General features: G+C 41.7%; 1 protein-coding gene across 1 annotated transcript in view; it reads left to right on the top strand.

Annotated features, from left to right (window-relative positions):
- Nucleotides 1-20,019, top strand: part of LOC126365758 (probable G-protein coupled receptor 139) — a 1,098,473-nt gene that overhangs the window by 185,518 nt on the left and 892,936 nt on the right. The gene's annotated exons all lie outside the window — the stretch shown is intronic.

Raw genomic sequence — 20,019 nt, 5'->3', positions numbered from 1 at the left:
GGGCTTGACACACTATCCAATGCAAGTGTAGAAACTATTTTCTGCTCCAGTCAGAATAATCTGGAAATTACTTTAGATCATAAAACTTTGAACAGTTAAAATACGATGTTGAGAAGATGCTGTACCTAAAGCAGTTACGAAAACTGGAATGGAAGAGCGTATTGCCTAATAATTCTTCCATTTTTCGAACAATATTAATGTGATCATCCTGATTCTTTTTGTTCGGTGATGAGTGAACTTAATACACATGGGTATGTATAACCCGATCTGTGTATCAGGGTTTTTTCTATGGTGAGATCTTAAGTACATCAGTCTAAAGCACTTATTGGTATGAGGGACGATAGAAACACACAAATGATTGATATTACTTGACCTTACTGAGGACCATATATTTTTGAAGCAGGGCAAAATATTAGACGATTGCACGGTACGATAGATATTGAGTGTAACTGACATAATTTCTACTTCTCCACCTCAATATTACAGTAACTAAAGCTTTATATGGAACGACAAGAAATACTGTGAGTGGCATTTAAAGGAATACATAAGTGTCTTCTCGCACTTCATTAACCTTGCTGCGAGGAAACGCTGGCCCCGTGTGGTGGTAATTACCGTTCGTTGGCCCAGGTGTTGGCTTTGCGCCCTTGCCCTCTCAGCCGTCGTGGTTGTTGGTACCTAAATAACTCCATTTACATACGCCTTTCGTTGGCATTCGCTGCCCATTGATATGCAAACGGAGAAGTTTAGATACACTTTGTGGCCTCTACTAGACTGTCTTTTGGCATTGTGGTAGCAGGAATTTTGCTCAAATCCTTCCAGTACCTGTCATTCGGCTACGTGAACGATACCTGCCTTTACTTCCTGTCGTTCGGCATCTAATAAGAAACAGTTATTGAAGAAATGAATAACGTATTCATTTGATGAAAAGTGCTGTGTAATATTTTAACCCTTTCCGACCTGAATTTTTTCTGGAGGACGGAAAATGTCTCCTTGAGTGATAATGCTCCTAAGCGATTTTTTAAAGGATTTCAGAAGCAAGATTTATACAAAAATGTGTATCCGCTTTTAAAACATACTTTGTACACTTGGCTTCATTTTATGGACTAAAATAACTCATTACGAAATATTCTCTCTTGTAATAAATAGTAAAATGATCATTCAATAATTGCCATTCAGAATAACAATAACTATGTATAATTATACATGTGGAATTTAGCGAGCCAACCACATGCATGTATTCTGGTGGTCACGAACTGCTGCGCACCGCTATATTAACTTGGTGGTATTTTCATATTGATGCCCAACAGTTGGCAACCCTTGCGCATGACGATAACGCTGAACATTCACAAATGTGTACGTCACCAATAGGTCATTTGGGCACTCAGTTGGTACTGTCACTCAGAAAACTGAAAGTGAATTTTTGTTTGTTTTTGTTTTGTTTTGTTTTGCAAAATATTGTTGGAATATCCATTTGAAGTCCTTTCAAATGATATCATCGGAAAGAAGACTGGGTCACACGTACCTTATCATTTCCCAGCTAGAATGAAAGTGCATTCCACGAGGAAAATAACGATACACCACGAAGGAATTACCCGAATGTGAAGCAAGTTGATAGATGTGATGTATATGTACAAACAAACAAATGATTTCAATTTCAGAAAAATTGGTTGATATATTCAAGACAAAGAGATCCACAAATTGAACAACTCAGTAGCACGTTCGGTCACCTCTGGCCCTTCTACAAGCAAGCAGTTATTCCGCTTGGCATTGGTTGACAGAGTTATTGGATACCGTACTAAATTCTGCCCAACAGGCGCATTATATTGTCATAATCCCGAGGTGGTATGCGGGCGCTGCCCACAGATCGCCAAGCATTCTCATTTGGGTAGAGATCCGGCGACCTTGCTGACCAAGGAAGCGTTTGGCAAGCACGAAGACACGCAAGAGAAATTACTGTTGTGTGCAGGCGGCTATTATCTTCCTGAAATTGAAGTCCAGCATGGAATGGTGAGTCAGACCATCACTCCTGGTTGTCGGGCCGCTATGATTTGAGAATGGGTTATGAGTAAAACATGTCCGTCCCCAGTAGCTGAATGGTCAGCGTGACGGATTGTCAATATTCTAGGCCCCGGTTCGATTCCCGGCTTAGTCGGGGAATTTTCTCCGCCCAGGGACTGGGTGTTGTGCTGTTATCGTCATCATCATCCCATAGACTGCCGGTCTCCGAAGTGGCGTCACATTGAAAGACCGGCACCCGGCGAACGGCCTGCCCGACGGGGGGCCCCAGCCATACGATTAAAATAAATGAGTAAAACCCCGAACTAGTCATCTCCAAGTAATAAAAAAGAGCTTTTTTGCAACTTTGTCGTATTGAAAGAGCACCACAGTTGCTGACCAACGTCCCAGAATGCTGTAAATCGGTAAATAATATAATTATATATCCATGGACTTGTGCACTGCTAGCACCGATTATGTAACTGTGGTCCAAATCGGATTCCAATGTCAACAAGTTATATACGAAGCAGTTACAACGACCATGCGGATCACCCTAAGGGGAACACTTCAAGGACTCTACAGGGAAAGCTGTGCACCGGTGACATTTGTGCCACACAACAGAAGTATTCCCTTTTGTATCTTCTACTAATTCTGAAAATCTGCTAGGGGCATTCGACAATGAAAACAGGTTGGTTTTATTCAGGATTCCAATACACCATATTATTCCCCACTCTTTTGGCTACAAAACCCTAGTTTTCAACATAATCTCCGTTGAATGCGTCGGCCTTACGCCACCTTAATTGAAGGGCATGTGTGTCCGCATGGTGCCATACTACTGGTCGACCTCGAAGCCAACGCCTGCTACAGTAATCTGCCCATCGTCCATGTACTGCTTTCCGCGGACTGCATCCTTCATTGGACCAGACAGATGGAAGTCAGAAGGTGAGAGAACAGAGCTGTAGGGTGGATGAGGAAGAACGGTTGAACTAAGTTTTGCGAGCTCCTCTCAGGTGCCAGACGTGTGTGAGACCTTCCATTGTCATGGGGAAGGACAATTTCGTTTGCATTTTTGTGGCTACGAAAACGCTGAAGTCGTTTCTTCAGTTTGCTTCGGAGTTGATCGTTGTACTATAAGGGAGGACCCCTTCAGATCCCAGAAGACCGTCGCCATAACTCTACCGGATGAGGGCGTGGCTTTGAAAATTTTCATCGCAGGAGAGGTGGTGTGGAGCCGCTTCATGGATTGCCATTTTGTTTCCGATTCCAAATGATGAATCCGTGTCATGGTGTTCGAAAAGAAAACTTGTCACGATCACCCTCGTAACGCACAAGCAGTTGAACAGAGATCTTCTTTCGTTGCTCTTTATGGTCTTCTGCTAGGCGGCGAGGAACCCAGAGCGCACGCACCTCTGATTAACCCAATGATGGACGAGTCCGGCTCATCACGACTTTCATATAACGCCCAGTGCCGACGGAACGTGTCGGTTTGTTTCCTGTAACTAATAAAATTATTTTTAAATCGAAATTTTAAATGTCGATTCGGCAGAGAGCTACGAGAGTAGTCTAGAGCGATATTCGTTTTACCGATTCGTATTAACAGAGACAGAAGAACATGAAGAACGACCAGTACTCCACCAGCGACTTTGCAGCTCGCTTCTGCGCAGCAGTTTACAGTCAGCGCTGGCTAGGGCGGTGCTGTCACTGCTGCAGTACTGGTGTTTCTACTGTCCCTGTTAATAACCATCGGTAAAACCAAAATCACACTAATTTGGGATCGCTCTGTCGAACACGAACGTAAAACTCTACTTCCACTGCGAATAACCGGTTCCCCAAAGATAGTGTTGACACGTCTGGACTAACAAGCCCTTTTACTTGTACTGTGGTAGCTGTACGACCTACCACTGCCGCCCTTACAATACGACGATCATGACGCGCGTCTGTCCTGCGTGGACGTCCAGAACCTCGTCTCTGGGTGTGAGAATGTTCCCGTGACCAGTGATAGCAGCATCGTTGCACACCTGGCGCAGCACCATTCCGCCACTCGGAACATCACAATTTCACTCCCTTCTAATCCACTCAGTTGGCTGTAGGAAGCACGAATGCATCTCCGTGACATGGTTGCCTGCTTACTTACCATCTAATAGGGAAAGCTCCCAGCCAGAAGGCACACTGAGAATTTTTGCTGTGGGCATTCCATATTAACGGATAGACACAGACAGTTGTAATGTTGTTGCATTAATTTGTTTTGAAAGCGGTGCTGATATTCAAGACCATAAAAGTGGGTTAAAAGCTGTGAGCTATCTGAAGAAGTTAACCTTGCATTACTGCGCAACTGTTTCACCAGGTATCCAGTCTAGCTTACCAAATTCCCAACCAGACTAACATTAATTATAATCTTTTAATACTCATCTTACGATAACCGGTGATAACATATAAAGGCAATTTAAATAAAAAGAAATAAATCAGTTTATATTTGGACATTTATTTTAACATTGATGATTGTTCCGTTAAAATTTCAGCATATCAAACTTGATTCATAACTAAACTGGTGCCTTATTTAGGATTGTGAAAATGTAAGTTTGTAATCTTACGGAACACATCAAATAGGGAGCCAAGATTGGGAGACTGCATACAACACTGCATTCATAAAATAACACACGAAGAACGTTGAAACGTATGCAAAAGGAAATTAACCACAACCAACCGATTCAATTTTCACCCAATCCTGTCCGTCATGAAATTACCACACACGGGTATACTAAATTCACATTAACTCTCTGTGAAATCTTCCCGAAAAGAATAGCTGCGGGCTACTTTGGTGATTACACTACATGCTCCACGTGGTCAACTTGGTTTACACAAAGAGTGTAACTCCACAATAATTTTGATAATTAAAATAAATTAGATCGAAACACAGATTACAAAAGAAAAACCTCGAACTCATTACTATCGTCTTACTATTAACCTGATGGGTCAAACAATTGTATAAGCCCGTGGTACTGGTCTCACAAAGTAGACCCCACGTGGGTTGAACATAATATTAATATTGAAAAATATTGTCAAGACACGTTTTAATCTCACGCACGTTCGCATTTAAGATTGATGATCTTAGAGTTACGGATCATCCATACGTGGTTCCACTTTACTCACAAAATAGTGACAAAGCAACTGCTGAACGATATTCTGAACTTCATACTCGAATTACACTGCGTTGCAATTTAAGATAACATTAGATATTTTAGATCTCAACCTGAAATAAAGGTGATTAAATTTTCAGTTAAGCTGAACTCAAGAAATTCATTGTCCTATGGACTTAGCAGACACGCGCTTAGCCGGAGATCTTACCACTTCAGACGCTCACCGCCGACAGACTGCCCTGGGATCCTACCGAGCGTGTTTAACAGATACAAACGGAAGTGGCCAGAGAGGCAGCTCCCTATACCCACATGACAAGGGACGGACAGGACCATAATAAGAATAGAAACCTCTCTGCTTCTAGAAAGTGTAGATACCTGTTCCGACGTTCGTCCTACTGTTCTCTAGCAGACAGGCTTGTCTGCTACCATCAAGCATGCAACTAGAAATACATTTGCTCATTCACCCTTCACACAGAAGGGAAGGGGGACGACAGTATCTTATCATATACAGTATATAAAAGAAAGCGGATGTAGGCTCCGTATGAGACTGTGTGACATGAATTACATATAAACTGTGTTTTAAAGTGTAGTAGTGTGTCAGATCGTTCTTGTTTATGTGTAAAAGTAACACGTTTCACTGCTCAGTCTCCTCCCAGATAGTCAAAACACCACAGCAAATTTAGAAGAGGAATTTATGCCATAAATGACAACAGATTCAAGAAATTAACATGAAATGAAACCTACAGAGATCTTTCACAGTGTTCCGGTAGCTGTTGGTGCAAAACTCTGAACTTTGAAACCATTTCCAGTACATATACTACTATCCCCCCCGGTGGTACATGTCGTCATCGGTTCAAAATCAACGTCATTTACAGTATATATATATATATATATATATATATATATATATATATATATATATATATATATACTGAAGGGCCAAAGAAACTGTTACATCTGTCTAATATCGTGTAGGACCCCCGTGAGCACGTAGAAGTGCCACATCATGACGTAGCATGGTGTCGACTAATGTCTGAAGTAGTGCTGGAGGGAACTGACACCATGAATCCTTCAGGGCTGTCCATAAATCCGTTCAGGGCTGTCCATAAATCCGTAAGAATACGAGGGAGTGGAGATCTCTTCTAAACAGCATGTCCCAGATATGCTCAATAATGTTAATGTCTGGGGAGTTTGGTGGCCAGCGGAAGTGTCGAAACTCAGAGGAGTGTTCCGGGAGTCACTCTGTAGCAATTCTGGAAGTGTATGGTGCTGCATTGTCCTGCTGGAATTGCCCAAGTCCGTCGAAATGCACAATGGACATGAATGAACGCAGGTGATCAGACAGGATACTTACCTAAGTGTCACCTATCGGAGTCATATCTAGACGTATCAGGGGTACCATATCACTCCAACTGCAAGCGCCCCACACCATTACAGAGCCTCCACCTGCTTGAACAGTCCCCTGCTAACATGCAGGTTCCATGGATTAATGAGGTAGTCTCCATACCCGCATATGTCCATCCGCTCGATAAAATTTGAAAGGAGACTCCTCCGACCAGGCAACATGTTTCCAGTCGTTAACAGCCCAATGTCGCTGCCGACGGACCCAGACGAGGCGTAAAGCTTTGTGTCGTGCAGTCGTCAAGGTTGCACGAGCGGGCCTTCGGCTCCGAAAGCCCATATTGATGAAGTTTCATCGAATGATTCTCGCGCCGAGCATTGAAATCTGCCGCAATTTGCGGAAAGGTTGCACTTCTGTCACGTTGAACGATTGTCTTCAGCCGTTGTTGGTCCCGTTCTTGCAGGATCTTTTTCCGACCGCAGCGATATCGAAGACTTGATGTTTCACCGATTTCCTGATATTCACGGTACACTCGTGAAATAGTTGTACGGGAAAATCCCCACTTCATAGCCAACTCGGAGATGCTGTGTCCCATCGCTCGTGCGCCGACTATAACACAACGTTCAAACTCATTTATATCTTGATAACCTGCCATTGTAGCGGCACTAACCGATATAACAACTGTTCCAGACACTTGTTGTCTTACATCGGCGTTGCCGACTGGAGCGCCGTATTCTGCCTGTTTACATATCTCTTTGGTATATAATCTCTACGTAAAGAAGAGCTAATTTTTTGAAAGCAAGATACGGACGAGGTTATACTAAAACCGTACAGGATATCGCATCTACTTCTACTAGTATACTACGCAAGCCAGTTGTAAAGTGGAGGGTGCGTCGTACCAATATTATCAGTTTTTTCCTATCCCATTCGCATTCTGAACTTGGAAAAAAAAACTCAATGGCTGTGTACTCGCCGTAATCTCTTACCTTATCTCATGATCCCTATGTGAGATACGCGAGAAGGTTGGGAATCATCGGACAGCGGATTATATCAGACAGCGGACTGTATCGGGCAACGGCTGTCTCTAAGCTCCAGCGCTCGTGGGAGGACCTAAAGCGGCACTGCAGTGTGAAAGATGGAAGAACAAGACCGCTCACACCATTCTGAATCAATACAGCTCTGCCTTGAAGAGTGACAAGAAGTCATCTCTTTCTAGCAGTTTTTCTGTGCACGAACTTAACTTTGGAAAGTTGTTTTCTGGTTGTATGTTACATTAATTTTTTATTGTATCTGTAAATAGAACTGATGTTATCTGTATATTGTAGGCTATGACAACGACCAAGTAATAACATTGGAATGTTAAACTACCAGAGCTCTAGGTTTGTGATGTATCGCGTAAAGCAATTTCTGGTGGTACTGGACAAAACAGATGCCATAAAATCTTACTTCTCTACTGTTTAGTTTTCTTTAACAGGCAAGTATGGAGAAGCTGGAACGAAAATGGGCTGAAAATAAGAAATATTCGGTTTCGATTAGGTGATACACTTTACAAGAAAACAAGGAGATGGCCACGAAACATGCTGCAGGAAATAATTTTTTCTGAGAACATACAGTGATGAGTAGGAAACAATATACGATCGGTGAAAGCTTATAAGGCGACTGGATTAGATAGCAGATTTATGAGGGTGGGATTCATGACCATATAGTGCTAAACTGTGTTTAGCATACCTGTAAGATGTTTCACTAAAAGTTAAACTAACATTTTGATTTAGACTTGTCTATTCAAAATTATAACTTAATAACTCTATTATGAATTTTTGCTTATTTGAGTTGAAATCCCGTGTCTGTGTTGATCAGGTCGTTACTTATACGAGTTTCGACTGCTTCTTTAATGATGTACATGGAAGCAGGAGAAATCATCATTGTCTTTCCGTGGTTCATGCTGTGTCCCGGTTCAAAACAGAGCTCAGCCACAGTCCAGTGTGACTTCTACGCTCAGTTCATCTGTCATTGACAGTGGGACACGTCAGACCGGAAGACACATTTTATTTGATGTTTTTTGAACAGCCTACCAACCTTAAAGGACCCGCCACCAACACTCTGCCTTCACACGCGCTAGGCCGCTATTTTCTGCCAAGTTTCTCAAGCTTCTCGTTTGTACGGCAGGGAGCACTGGATGACGCCGAGCTCTATGATTCGTCTACGTTGACGTTACAGCCTCAACCCTTGGCGTCTGCACTTTCGTAGCGCGTCAGCGTATATATTGAGGAGCCATTGGAGCAACAAGTCAGTAAGCACCTGAGGATGACCAGAAGTTGTCTCGTCGAAATATTTTGCAGCTTCCACAACATTATCCGACGCGACGCCCGTGAGCCAATGAAGCAGTTACTACGTCGGGAAAGGCTTAAACAGCACAGAGCGGTCATTGATTAAACCGAGTAGAAATTTTGTCCAAGCTTAATCTCCGTACGATCGTCGGCGACATTGCTTTCTTGCACACAACTACATCGCCAGCTAACCATCTGATCAACCGTTTATGTCTACTGAGGACATTACGGGTCGTGTTACGCTTTCTTGGGGCACACACAGTGTACATCCGTTTCTGTGGGGCATTCACCATTACGCATAACGTACTGGGCTCTAATAGTCAAATATTCGTTCAGTTGATCACATATTATCAGTAATCTCCATTTGATTGTATCACATCGGCGACTACTACTGACGTACGCCGTCGAATGCTTTCGAAAAGCTAACTCTGTCATTCGCAAGATATCGTGTACGAATGAATCAAACTATTTTTCACCACGAGGGATTTTACTTGAATCTGCGTTCATTGATACGAGCTTGTTTCCTATAGGAACACCACAGTGTTTGGGCTTAGAATATGCTGTAAAATACTGCACTAGCTAGGAGCATAACAAAAATGACAAGTTATCTTACCAGCCTGAATTTAAATATAATTGAAATTTTTTAACTGTAATGGCAATTTAACGATAGTAGAACCACTTTCCAGACCAGAATAGTTTAACAGAGATCAGTTTTAAATATACTGCAATTCAATCACAGATGTGTGGGATGTGTATAGCTCAAATGGCTCTAATCACTATGGGACTTAACATCTGAGGTCATCAGTCCCCTAGACATAGAACTGCTTAAACATAACTAACCTAAGGACATCACCCACGTCCATGTCCGAGGAAGGATTCGAACCTGCGACCGTAGCAGCAGCGCGGTTCCGGACTGAAGCTCCTAGAACCGCTCGGCCACAACGGCCGGCCGTGCCTCTAACATTAACAAGCATCTAACATATTCATTAACAGACAGGTCTGTTAAACAGTACGTCATTACGAAGGCTAGTCATGATGTTTTAATTTTTTTTAGATCACCAGTCTTCTGATTTTATCACACCGAATAAAAAACACGTTGTTAATTTTGTTTGTTTGTCGGTACAAGACTGAAATCATGGTACACATGTATCTTCGAACAAACTAAATAGTTTATTTGTTACTGTTTTTCAAGGTGATAATTAAAACATTGACTGCCACTCGTACAAGTTAGCTGCAGTAATGAGTAATGCTAATTGTCTGTTGTTTAAAAAGTGTGACGTAAGTTTTCAAGGAAATGAGGCCTACAAGCGATTGTGTTCTGACTACACAGGAAACGGAAGTCTTGTGGATCTGGGTGTCCTTGCGGATAAGTCAGAGATATTCAGCGGTATGTACATTCTAAGAAAAGAATTAAGGACCCCGTGACGAACTTCGCAAAGGAAAACACTGGTATTGTTGTTGTTGGTTTTTTACGTACTAAGTGGCAGAGGTACACTCTTCTGACCTAAATCTGGAATTATTTTCTTTCAGTATCTTATTTATTTCATCGATGGGTGGAATATCTTGGGGAGTTACCTTCCGTTCTTCCCGTTCTCTGCGTTATATGGAAACAGTGATCTGGCTTATTTAAAGCTTCTTCGATCACTGTCAAACCTATATTCTAAGTATAATTTTGTTTCTTCTTTTTTCTCTCTCTTTCTTTAGGTTTTTGTTGCCTAACCGTTGTTTTTTGCTGCCTTTTGAATACATTTCGGTCTCGCATCACATCTGTTTCCCAATTTTATCGTTTCGCCGGAATCTCTCTTTTATTTCACACTTCTGACTAAAAACAGCTTTATTTTGTGCCGATAAAGGCTAACGGCACGATTTTATATCACAGTTTGGTCATTCACAGGCTTACTTTGGAGCAGAAATGATTTCATATGTCATTCATTAGGGCCAAGGAATATACACTACTGGCCATTAAAATTGCTACACCAAGAAGAAATGCAGATGACAAACGGGTGTTCAGTGGACAAATATATTATACTAGAACTGACATATGATTACATTTTCACGCAATTTGGTTATATAGGTCCTGAGAAATCAGCACCCAGAACAACCACCTCTGGTCGTAATAACGGCCTTGATACGCCTGGGCATTGAGTCAAACAGATCTTGGATGGCATGTATAGGTACAGCTACCCATGCAGCTTCAACACGATACCATAGTTCATCAAGAGTAGTGACTGGCGTATTGTGACGAGCCAGTTGCTCAACAAACATTGATCAGACGTTTTCAGTTGGTGAGAGATCTGGAGAATGTGCTGGCCAGGGCAGCAGTCGAACATTTTCTGTATCCAGAAAGGCCCGTACAGGACCTGCAACATGCGGTCGTGCATTATCCTGATGAAATGTAGCGTTTCGCAGCGATCGAATGAAGGGTAGAATCACGATATGCTACAATCCACCCTTTATCTTAGTGGGAAACGTGATGGTACGCATTTCTCCTCCTTACACGTGGCATCACAAAAACGTTTCACCAGGAAAAGCCGGTTAACTGCTGTTTGTGTATGAGAAATCGGTTGGAAACTTTCCACATGTCAGCACGTTGTAGGTGTCGCCACTGGCGCCAACCTTGTGTGAATGCTCTGAAAAGCTAAACACTTGGATATCACAGCATCTTCTTCCTGTCGGTTAAATTTCGCGTCTGTATCACGTCATCTTCGTGGTGTAGCAATTTTAATGGCCAGTAGTGTAGTATCAGAATTTATCATTCCGTTCCCTAGGTGCCAATGGAGCTGCTGTCGCTAAACGTTTTTATCTATATTACTGTAGTTCGATTTTAATGTAGATAGACATATACCGTAAACCAGATAAAAAATCCCACTATTTTAGAATCCACTTCTAGAGCGTAATATTCTCGGTAATGGTGGAGTAGACGTGTTTGTCCAGATTTTTCAAGTGGTTCAAATTGCTCTAAGTACTATGTGACCTAACATCTGAGGTCATCAGCGCTCTACACTTAGAACTACTTAAAACTAACTAACCTAAGAACAGCGCACACATCCATGCCCGAGGCAGGATTCGAACCTGCGACCGTATCAGCTACGCGGTTCCGGACTGAAGCTCCTAGAACTGCTCGGCCACAATGGCCGAACCTCTATTTTTATTGGCCAATCACTCGATTAACAGTCTTTGGTATCGAGATTAGTTTTTATGTGTGCCGGCTAGGCTTGTTGGTTCCCGCATAAATTGCACATTCACTTGAAGACATTACCTATAGAAACAATACTGAATATCTTTGTATATTTCACACATATTTATCATATTTGCGTGTCTCAGAACCTGACAGCTGTGTTAGATCAGAAGGCACTCTGTTTCGAAACTGATGAACGGTTGAAATGCTCGATGTACTTCATTTTCAGCCAATGTGAAAAAATGTTGAGGATACCAGGCGTTCAGTCGAATGCCATCTCACAAAGTTCGCTATTTTTGGATGCAGTACTTGGTGTTCATCTTGTAACGATGATGTTGCTTGTTGTTATGGAAGCACAGCGGAGCGCTGATTGTGGCGAAAGACGAGCGTGCGTGCGCCAAGCCCGGGTCTTCTCCTCCGGCAAGCTGATAACATCACGCTCTGCTAGAAGGCGGTGAAAATAGGCTGTCAGGTGAGTTGACGAAGCCGAAAGAGCAAAGTCGTCCTCTTTAGTCGACGTGATTTTTTAAACATCTCGCAGACGTTGTACCTCGTCAGCGCAAAACGTTTCCATACTGGATTAACAAAAACTAGAGAAAAGTTAATGCTTGAATTGTTCCACGTAACCTCCGCCTCACCCATGAGTACAGCGCACAGAACGTTCATAAAACCATGTGAAATTCCCCGAATCGTTATTCCTTGGGCTGTTGCTCAGCTGGTGTGCCACACTGATCTGAATGTCAGTTATGTCGTCAAAGTGTTGACTTGCACATGAATATCTGCTCTTCATCGTTTTATACTAGGTTTGTATTGATAATACCAAGTGTCTTCAGTTGTGATGTTTATTTCCAGAAAGAAGTGTATGCGTTTTGTATTTCAAACAAGTCGCGGCAGGCGTCCGTATGTCGTTTTTATTCGGAAGTCATCAGGAACGCCTGAAGATGGCGAGAACCCAGATTGCCGAAATACTGGGCCTTCTGGACGACGCAACCCGGACGAACGGCCGAGAAAAATTTAATATATTCCTATGCGGGGAAAACCTAAAATCCTACATTCTGAAAACTTTCTTGAACACTTGATGTAGAGATGTTTCTGCATTGTGATATGTGACACAACAACGTTGACACACTACGAACTCACGCCGGCTGTTAATAGTGCCTGCTCACAACTGACAGCTCGATTGTAAATCTGTTGTTTACAGTTGTTAGTTCCAGCTGCCATCGTAATTACTGCACTGACATCGTTTATTTCACCAGGAACAAAATCGGTCTTGTAACGTTTTGGTCAGTCGGTAAATAACTAATGATCAAATTATCACTTGTGAGGATGACGATAGCGTTTTCAATGACACTACTTGAGAAATAGCGAGCAATATCGTATGCCATGGTGTTTTTATAGTTCATCCAGAGTTCTGCATTCAATGTTCCGCAGCTGCTACATTTTCTTCTTGTTGTAACCGTTATTCGTCGGATATTTTATTAGTAGCGTGATAGGTTTGACCAGTACAGGGTTTTTTGGACTGGCGCGAGTCACATGATTAACTTTCTCTCTGATATCCAGAGTGTTATTAACAGAAGGGCACACATTCATACGAAAGCATACAGCTTCTTTAACACTTTCATTACCAATTATTTTCGGAGAGATATGGTTATTTTAATGTCGCAGTCATAAATAATAACATGAAAACATATTTTTCGGTATTTAGTTTATCAATGTGGGTAACGGCGGGTCATACAGCGTTAATATAGATGTAGATCAATGCTATTCAGAGCCCACAAATTTCCACTTCAACATACAGAACTCCAACAAGAAAAAGAAAGCATAAAGTGTTCTGAAGTTATCAATGGATGTGATCCTTCACTCATTAATACAATGTCACAACATATCCAAAAATGAATTGAACATACAATATAAAACTACACTCACAACTGACAGCATCCCAACACTTAAATACATAAAAATGATACGTCTTGATACAATGTCTGACGAATTAGCAAGGTTCTTAAATAACACAGATGTAAAAATCAGCTTCAGCGCTAACAAACACCTAAGTATGAAGCTCATTCACAATATAAAACCATTATAAACAGATTTTAATTCATCTGGCATTTGAAAATTTATCTGCAGCCAATGTAACGAATATTATATAGGCCAAACAGGCAGAACATTCAGAACTCGATATGAATAAAACATAGACTTCTAGAGATTGGAAAATGTAACAAACAGCAGTAGCAAACATTAAACACAGAGACCACCGTTTGAAAATCGAAGACAACCTTCAAATTTTGTACAAATTCGGAAAAAGCAAAAGAATGAATGTCATGGAAGAAATGGAAATTTTTGTTTAGAACACAAAATATGGAGATAATATTAGTAATAAGAAAACTCAAAAATTCTTCAGCAGTCTTGTGCCAGTTCTAGTGCAACAGATGTAATATGTAAATAAAAAAAACTACCGGACTGTCGATGTCGAGAATCATTGTAAAATGCGACAAAATAAGTAACAGAAAGTGTAATGGTACACGACAGCTCCGCCAATGCACAAAGCATGAAAAACGAGGCTTCGGGACGCAAAACTATCATATAGAAAAGTGCATCACACGATTTTCGCAGCATAATAACTGGTGCAAAACTATCTGCATGCAACCTATGCTATTTTTTCAGTCGTAATAAACAACGAAACACAGCGTTATGCAAGCAGAAGACATCACTGGCCATCAATTACTGGCCCTCCACCGCCCCCATCCTCTTCCCTGCAAATACCCCAACATTCCCTCAAGCAGCAAACAGTAAACAAAAAGTTCTATGTTAATCTGGTTTAAGATAGTATTTATTATTATTATTATTGTGCTTTTACGGCCTCATTGGACCACTTCAGTCAATTTCTTTTCCTTCTTGGCTTTCCAGTATTTCTTCATTCTATCCGATCTTTGTTTTCGTTCCTCTTCTGAAAATACCCTTTTAGTTGTTTCTCTTTTATCAATTTTTGGAAAGAATCTAATATTTCTATTTTTTAATTTATTTACCTGTTTTGATTTGGTTTTCAAGTCCTCCAGCGTTATGTCTAGTTCTTTCATGTCTTCTTTTATTTCCTTTATCCAGACAGGTTGTTGTTTTTGTTTCCAGAGTTTCTCCAAAATTTTGCGTATTAATCTGTCTTCAGGTTTCTCAATAGATGGCCAAAAAATGATATTCTCTTCTTTCTCATGGTATCCGTTACTGGTTCTATCTCCTGATATACTACTGCATTTGGGACAATACGCCATTCTCCTGCTTTTTGGTATTTTTTATTGATGCATGTCCTTATTATTCTTCTTTCTATTTTTAGAATTTTGTCTGTGTTGTTCTTTTGATTTAGCTTAAACAGGGTTTCACTTCCATAGGTTATTTCTGGTTGGACAACAGTCTTGTAATGTTTTAATTTTGTATTTATTGCCAAACATTTTTTGTTGTATGTGTTTCTGGATACTTTTTGGGCTCTTGATAATTTATTAGTTCTCTCTGTCCAAGACATTTTTTCATTTAAGTTATAGGTTATATTTTCTCCAAGGTACTTAAATTGTTTTACAATTTCTATATCAGTCCCATACATCTGTACACTATTTATTACAAGGGGGTCGGGTGCCATTATTTTTGTTTTTTCAAATGAAATTGTTAATCCTACTTTTCCTGCAATATTTTGGAGATTTGTGAGTTGATCCCTAGCCTCTTCAATGTTGTTGGCTAGTAGTGCCAGATCATCTGCAAATCCCAAGCAATTTAGGCTAATTTTGTCTTTATTGTACCCAATTTTTATATTTTTTTTAATATTCTTTATACCATTCTCTCATTAAATATTCCAGAGTACAGTTGAACAGAAGGCGTGATAATACATCACCTTATCTTAGTCCTGTTTTAATTGTGAAGGGTTCAGACATTTCCCTTCTGAACTTCACCTTTGATTTAGTATTTGTTAAAGTTAAGCTTATCATCTTCACTAGTTTAGGATGTAATCGAAGATTTCGTAGTATTTTCAACATTGAAGGTCTGTGAACACTATCATATGCTTTTTTAAAGTCCACGAAAGTTATAATCATTTGTTTCTGTCTTCTTTTGTAAATATCCATTACCAATTTTAGTGTTATGATTTGTTCCGGACAGCTGCGCCATGGTCGAAATCCTTCTTGTTAATCCCCTAATTCTTTTTCCAGATCACCTTTGCATCGATTATAAATTATTCTAGAAAATATTTTATATGTACAATCCAAGAGAGAGATTCCTCTATAGTTGTCCGGATTAGTTCTGTCTCATTTCTTGTGTAGAGGGTGTATTACTGCTGTTGTCCAATGTTCCGGCAATGTTTCATCATTCCACATTTTAATTAAACTTTGGTGAGGTGATTCTTTACTTGATTCTGATGCATTTTTCCACAGCTCTGCAAATGTTTTTAAAGTAACAATTTTCTGATTGCATAAATGCCTGAAGTGCACACTCAAAGCGAGTTGCATTATGTTAAACATGAAACAGAAGTGACTGGCAGCAGGAAATACAAATAAATAACATACAGCGTTATCCATAAGTACCTCCAGGATTTCAGAAGATGAATTCACAAAAACTACAAGACATACAGAAAACAGACACACATCAGTGGATAGAGCAACTCTCTTGTCTGTAACTCACATAACAGGTGTACAGTTGGGGAACCGTTTGTGGGACGGGAAATGTCAATCGTGCGTTCAGTTCATTTACAGGAATCCTCCAGGAAGGAGCGACTGCTACCCGCTTTGCAAATTTGTACATTGGATTGCCTATCGGCAGGTGTGAACCATTTCAATGCCGCAATACAGAGCAAAGGTTTAATAACGCAATTGTCTGTAACTATAAGAACTCTGCAAACTATCAGCAGGCATCCCTTTACCAGTCGGACATTGAATCATGTCAATAACGTGCAGGAAATTACCATTGGCTCTCTGATAACATATCGTGGGACACATATGTCCCAATGGTAGTGAAAGGATGAAGGGTCCCGTCAGTCTTCCTCGAAACGCCGACGAGTAAAGCAAATGATAAATGTCCCTGAATTATATATGTGGTGTCTGTTCTTCTGGACGTGTCTGAAAATACAGATACGTTTTTGATGGTGCAGCAACTATGAATCAAAGACAAGAAGGAAAGAGACACTAGCTGCCAGTATCCATTGTTTTGTACCAATTGGGCAAGATGAAAATTTGTGCTGGACCGGGATTTGAAACAGGGTCTCCAGCTTACGAGACAGCTGAACTGATAACTAAGCCATCCAGAGACAGTGGTCACCACAACCGCACAGACTACCCACAGCACGCCTCCCACCAAAGTCAATGAGCAGGGGCGCTACCCTCAGTAGCGGGCGATATAAGTTGAGTTCAATGACAAGTGGAAGATCTTAATGAAACCAGTACGAAAATACGTCTGAAAATCATTAATATGACTAAAATAATGTGTAACCGGCATTTCGAAAAGAAAGTAGTACAAATTAACATTGAGATCTTAGAATCAATTGATGTATTTTTGAGTCTAGGAAAGTAGCAGTCAGACACTTGTCTACACCCTTGTTTAGCAACTAAGCAGCTGAGCTGGGTGCCGTCGTGGAAGTTGCTGCTGTCCTTGAAGAGTTTCCATCTGCAGCAGTCTTTGATGAGCTTTTCCCATGAAACGCAGTGAAAAAGCGTTTATGCTGCGCTTGGCGTAATCAGTGCACATGCTTGATATGTTATTATCAGTTATTCAGCGATCACAGGCCCTGCAGACCACGCGCTGCTCACACAAAGTGCCTCCATTCCTTCCTGTTTTGGGTCCGGTTCCACCAGGTGTCTTCAATTCCGAGGGCTGATAGGTCCTTCGCCAGGTCGTCCATTCAGCGCTGCCTTGGTCGTCCAGTGGGGCGTTTGGTTTTTGGTTTACTCGCTAGTGCCATCTTCGCCTGTCTTCCATCTGGAATACGGGTTACATGCCCCACCCATTGTATTCCTTTGCTCTTTATCTTCTGTAGGATAGTTGGTTTCGCATTAGAACGTAGATTTCCTCGTTCTTCCTCCTCCTCCATTCTCCATTGTTTAAAACTGGTCCCCATATCTTCCTCATTACTCTCGTTTCAAATAGTAATAGTTTTTCCCTTTCTCGCTTAGTCATGATTGATAGAAGAATATTTTTGCTGTCACCATGTGCATATCTTCAGCAATAACTGCCAGTGCAATCTCAGAGATATCCGAGCGGAAACAGCAAGTATTGGTCATCACCAAGTCATAGTCCTTGCGGTGACATTCTCAATGCTATGTAGTTTTAAACAATGGTCAGTGTGTACGAGCAACAGGATGCGGACATATAATCACCCTTCCAAGAATATGACCAGCGTCCAGTTTGCGAATGGTCCTCCACGTTTCACCCATCATCATTCTACCTACTTGGCCATTGGAGTTGTCTTCTGTGTTTTCTGTCTTCCGGACCCTGCAGTTATCTTCTGTATACAAATGACCCAAGAGAAACTCATCATCGCTGGTTCCGTGTAGCTATATTGAACTTTATTGTTTCATCTCTTCCCTACTTAAAGCTCTTGTTGGGATCAATGTTACTAAACGGCTAAAGACACACGACACACGATGCCAGTTGCAGGCAGCCTATATAACGGCTTCCAGGGGGGCAACAAATATTTGATTTTCAGTTTTTCAATTAAAAATTTAAAGTTCTGTCTTAATCTATTTAAAGCTGTAACACAATAAGTCAAGTAAGTTACAAGATGTGTATATGTCTTGAAACAGCATATTCATGGCATCTGAATCATCCGAACTCATGCTCATAAATTAAGGATAATGCTGATACCTGGTGAAACCACGCCCTGGTGGGCGGTTTGCGGGTTTAAATCACCTTGGGGTATGACCATGCGGTGCATTGGACCTGGGGTCATCGCACGGTGGCGCTGGCAGCAGTCCACATACCAGACGTGTGTTGGTATATGTCAGAGCATGGTGCAGCGAGTAAGTGTGTAGACGTTTTCAGATGTGCTAATGGTGAATGTGTGTTGAAAAAGGCTCAAAGAACACATTTGATGACGTTATGAGGGGTAGAATACTAGGGTGACTGGAGGCTGGTCAAACACAGCAGGTCGTAGAACGGACCCTCCGTGTGCCACAAAGTGTGATCTCAAGATTAGGGCAACGATTCCAGCAGACAGGAAACGTGTCCATGCGCTACAGTATGCGACGTCCACTGTGTACAACACCACAAGAGGACCGATATCTCACCATCAGTGCCCGCAGACGGCCACGGAGTACTGCAGGTAGCCTTGCTCGGGACCTTACCGCAGCCACTGGAACAGTTGTCTCGAGACACACGGTCTACAGACGACTGAACAGACGTGGTTTATTCGCCAGGAGAGCAGCAAGCTGCATTCCACTGAGCACTGGTCACAGGAGAGTGCGTCAAGCCTGGTGTCAAGGACACAGTACATAGTCACTGGAACAGCGGTCCCAGGTTATGTTCACGGACGAGTACAGGTATAGTCTGAACAGTGATTCTCGCCGGTTTTGCATCTAGAGTGAACCAGGAACCAGATACCAACCCCTTAATGTCCTTGAAAGGGACATGTATGGAGGTCGTGGTTTGATGGTGTGGCGTGCCTGCCTGGTCTCCAGATCTAAACCCCATCGAGGACGTCTGGGATGCTCTCTGTCGACGTATCGCGGCATGTTTCAAACCTCTACAACACTTCAGGAGCTCCGACAGGCACTGGTGCAGGAATGAGATGATATACCCCAGTAGCTGCCCGACCACCTGATCCAGAGTATGCCAACCCGTTGTGTGGCCTGTTTACGTGTGCATGGTGATCATATCCCATATTGATGTCGGGGTACATGCGCAGGAAACAGTGGCGTTTTGTAGTACATGTGTTTCGGGACGGTTTTCTCAAAATATCACCAATACCGTGGACTTACAGATCTGTGTCGTGTGTGTTCCCTATGTGCCTATGCTATTAGCGCCAGTTCTGTGTAGTGCCACGTCGTGTGGCACTACATTTTGCAATTATCT

This window comes from Schistocerca gregaria, chromosome 4, assembly GCF_023897955.1.
Source record: "Schistocerca gregaria isolate iqSchGreg1 chromosome 4, iqSchGreg1.2, whole genome shotgun sequence".
Classification (NCBI taxonomy): Eukaryota; Metazoa; Arthropoda; class Insecta; order Orthoptera; family Acrididae; genus Schistocerca; species Schistocerca gregaria.
The sequence above is the reverse complement of the archived record's forward strand: the minus strand, read 5'-3'. Positions and strand labels throughout refer to the sequence as shown.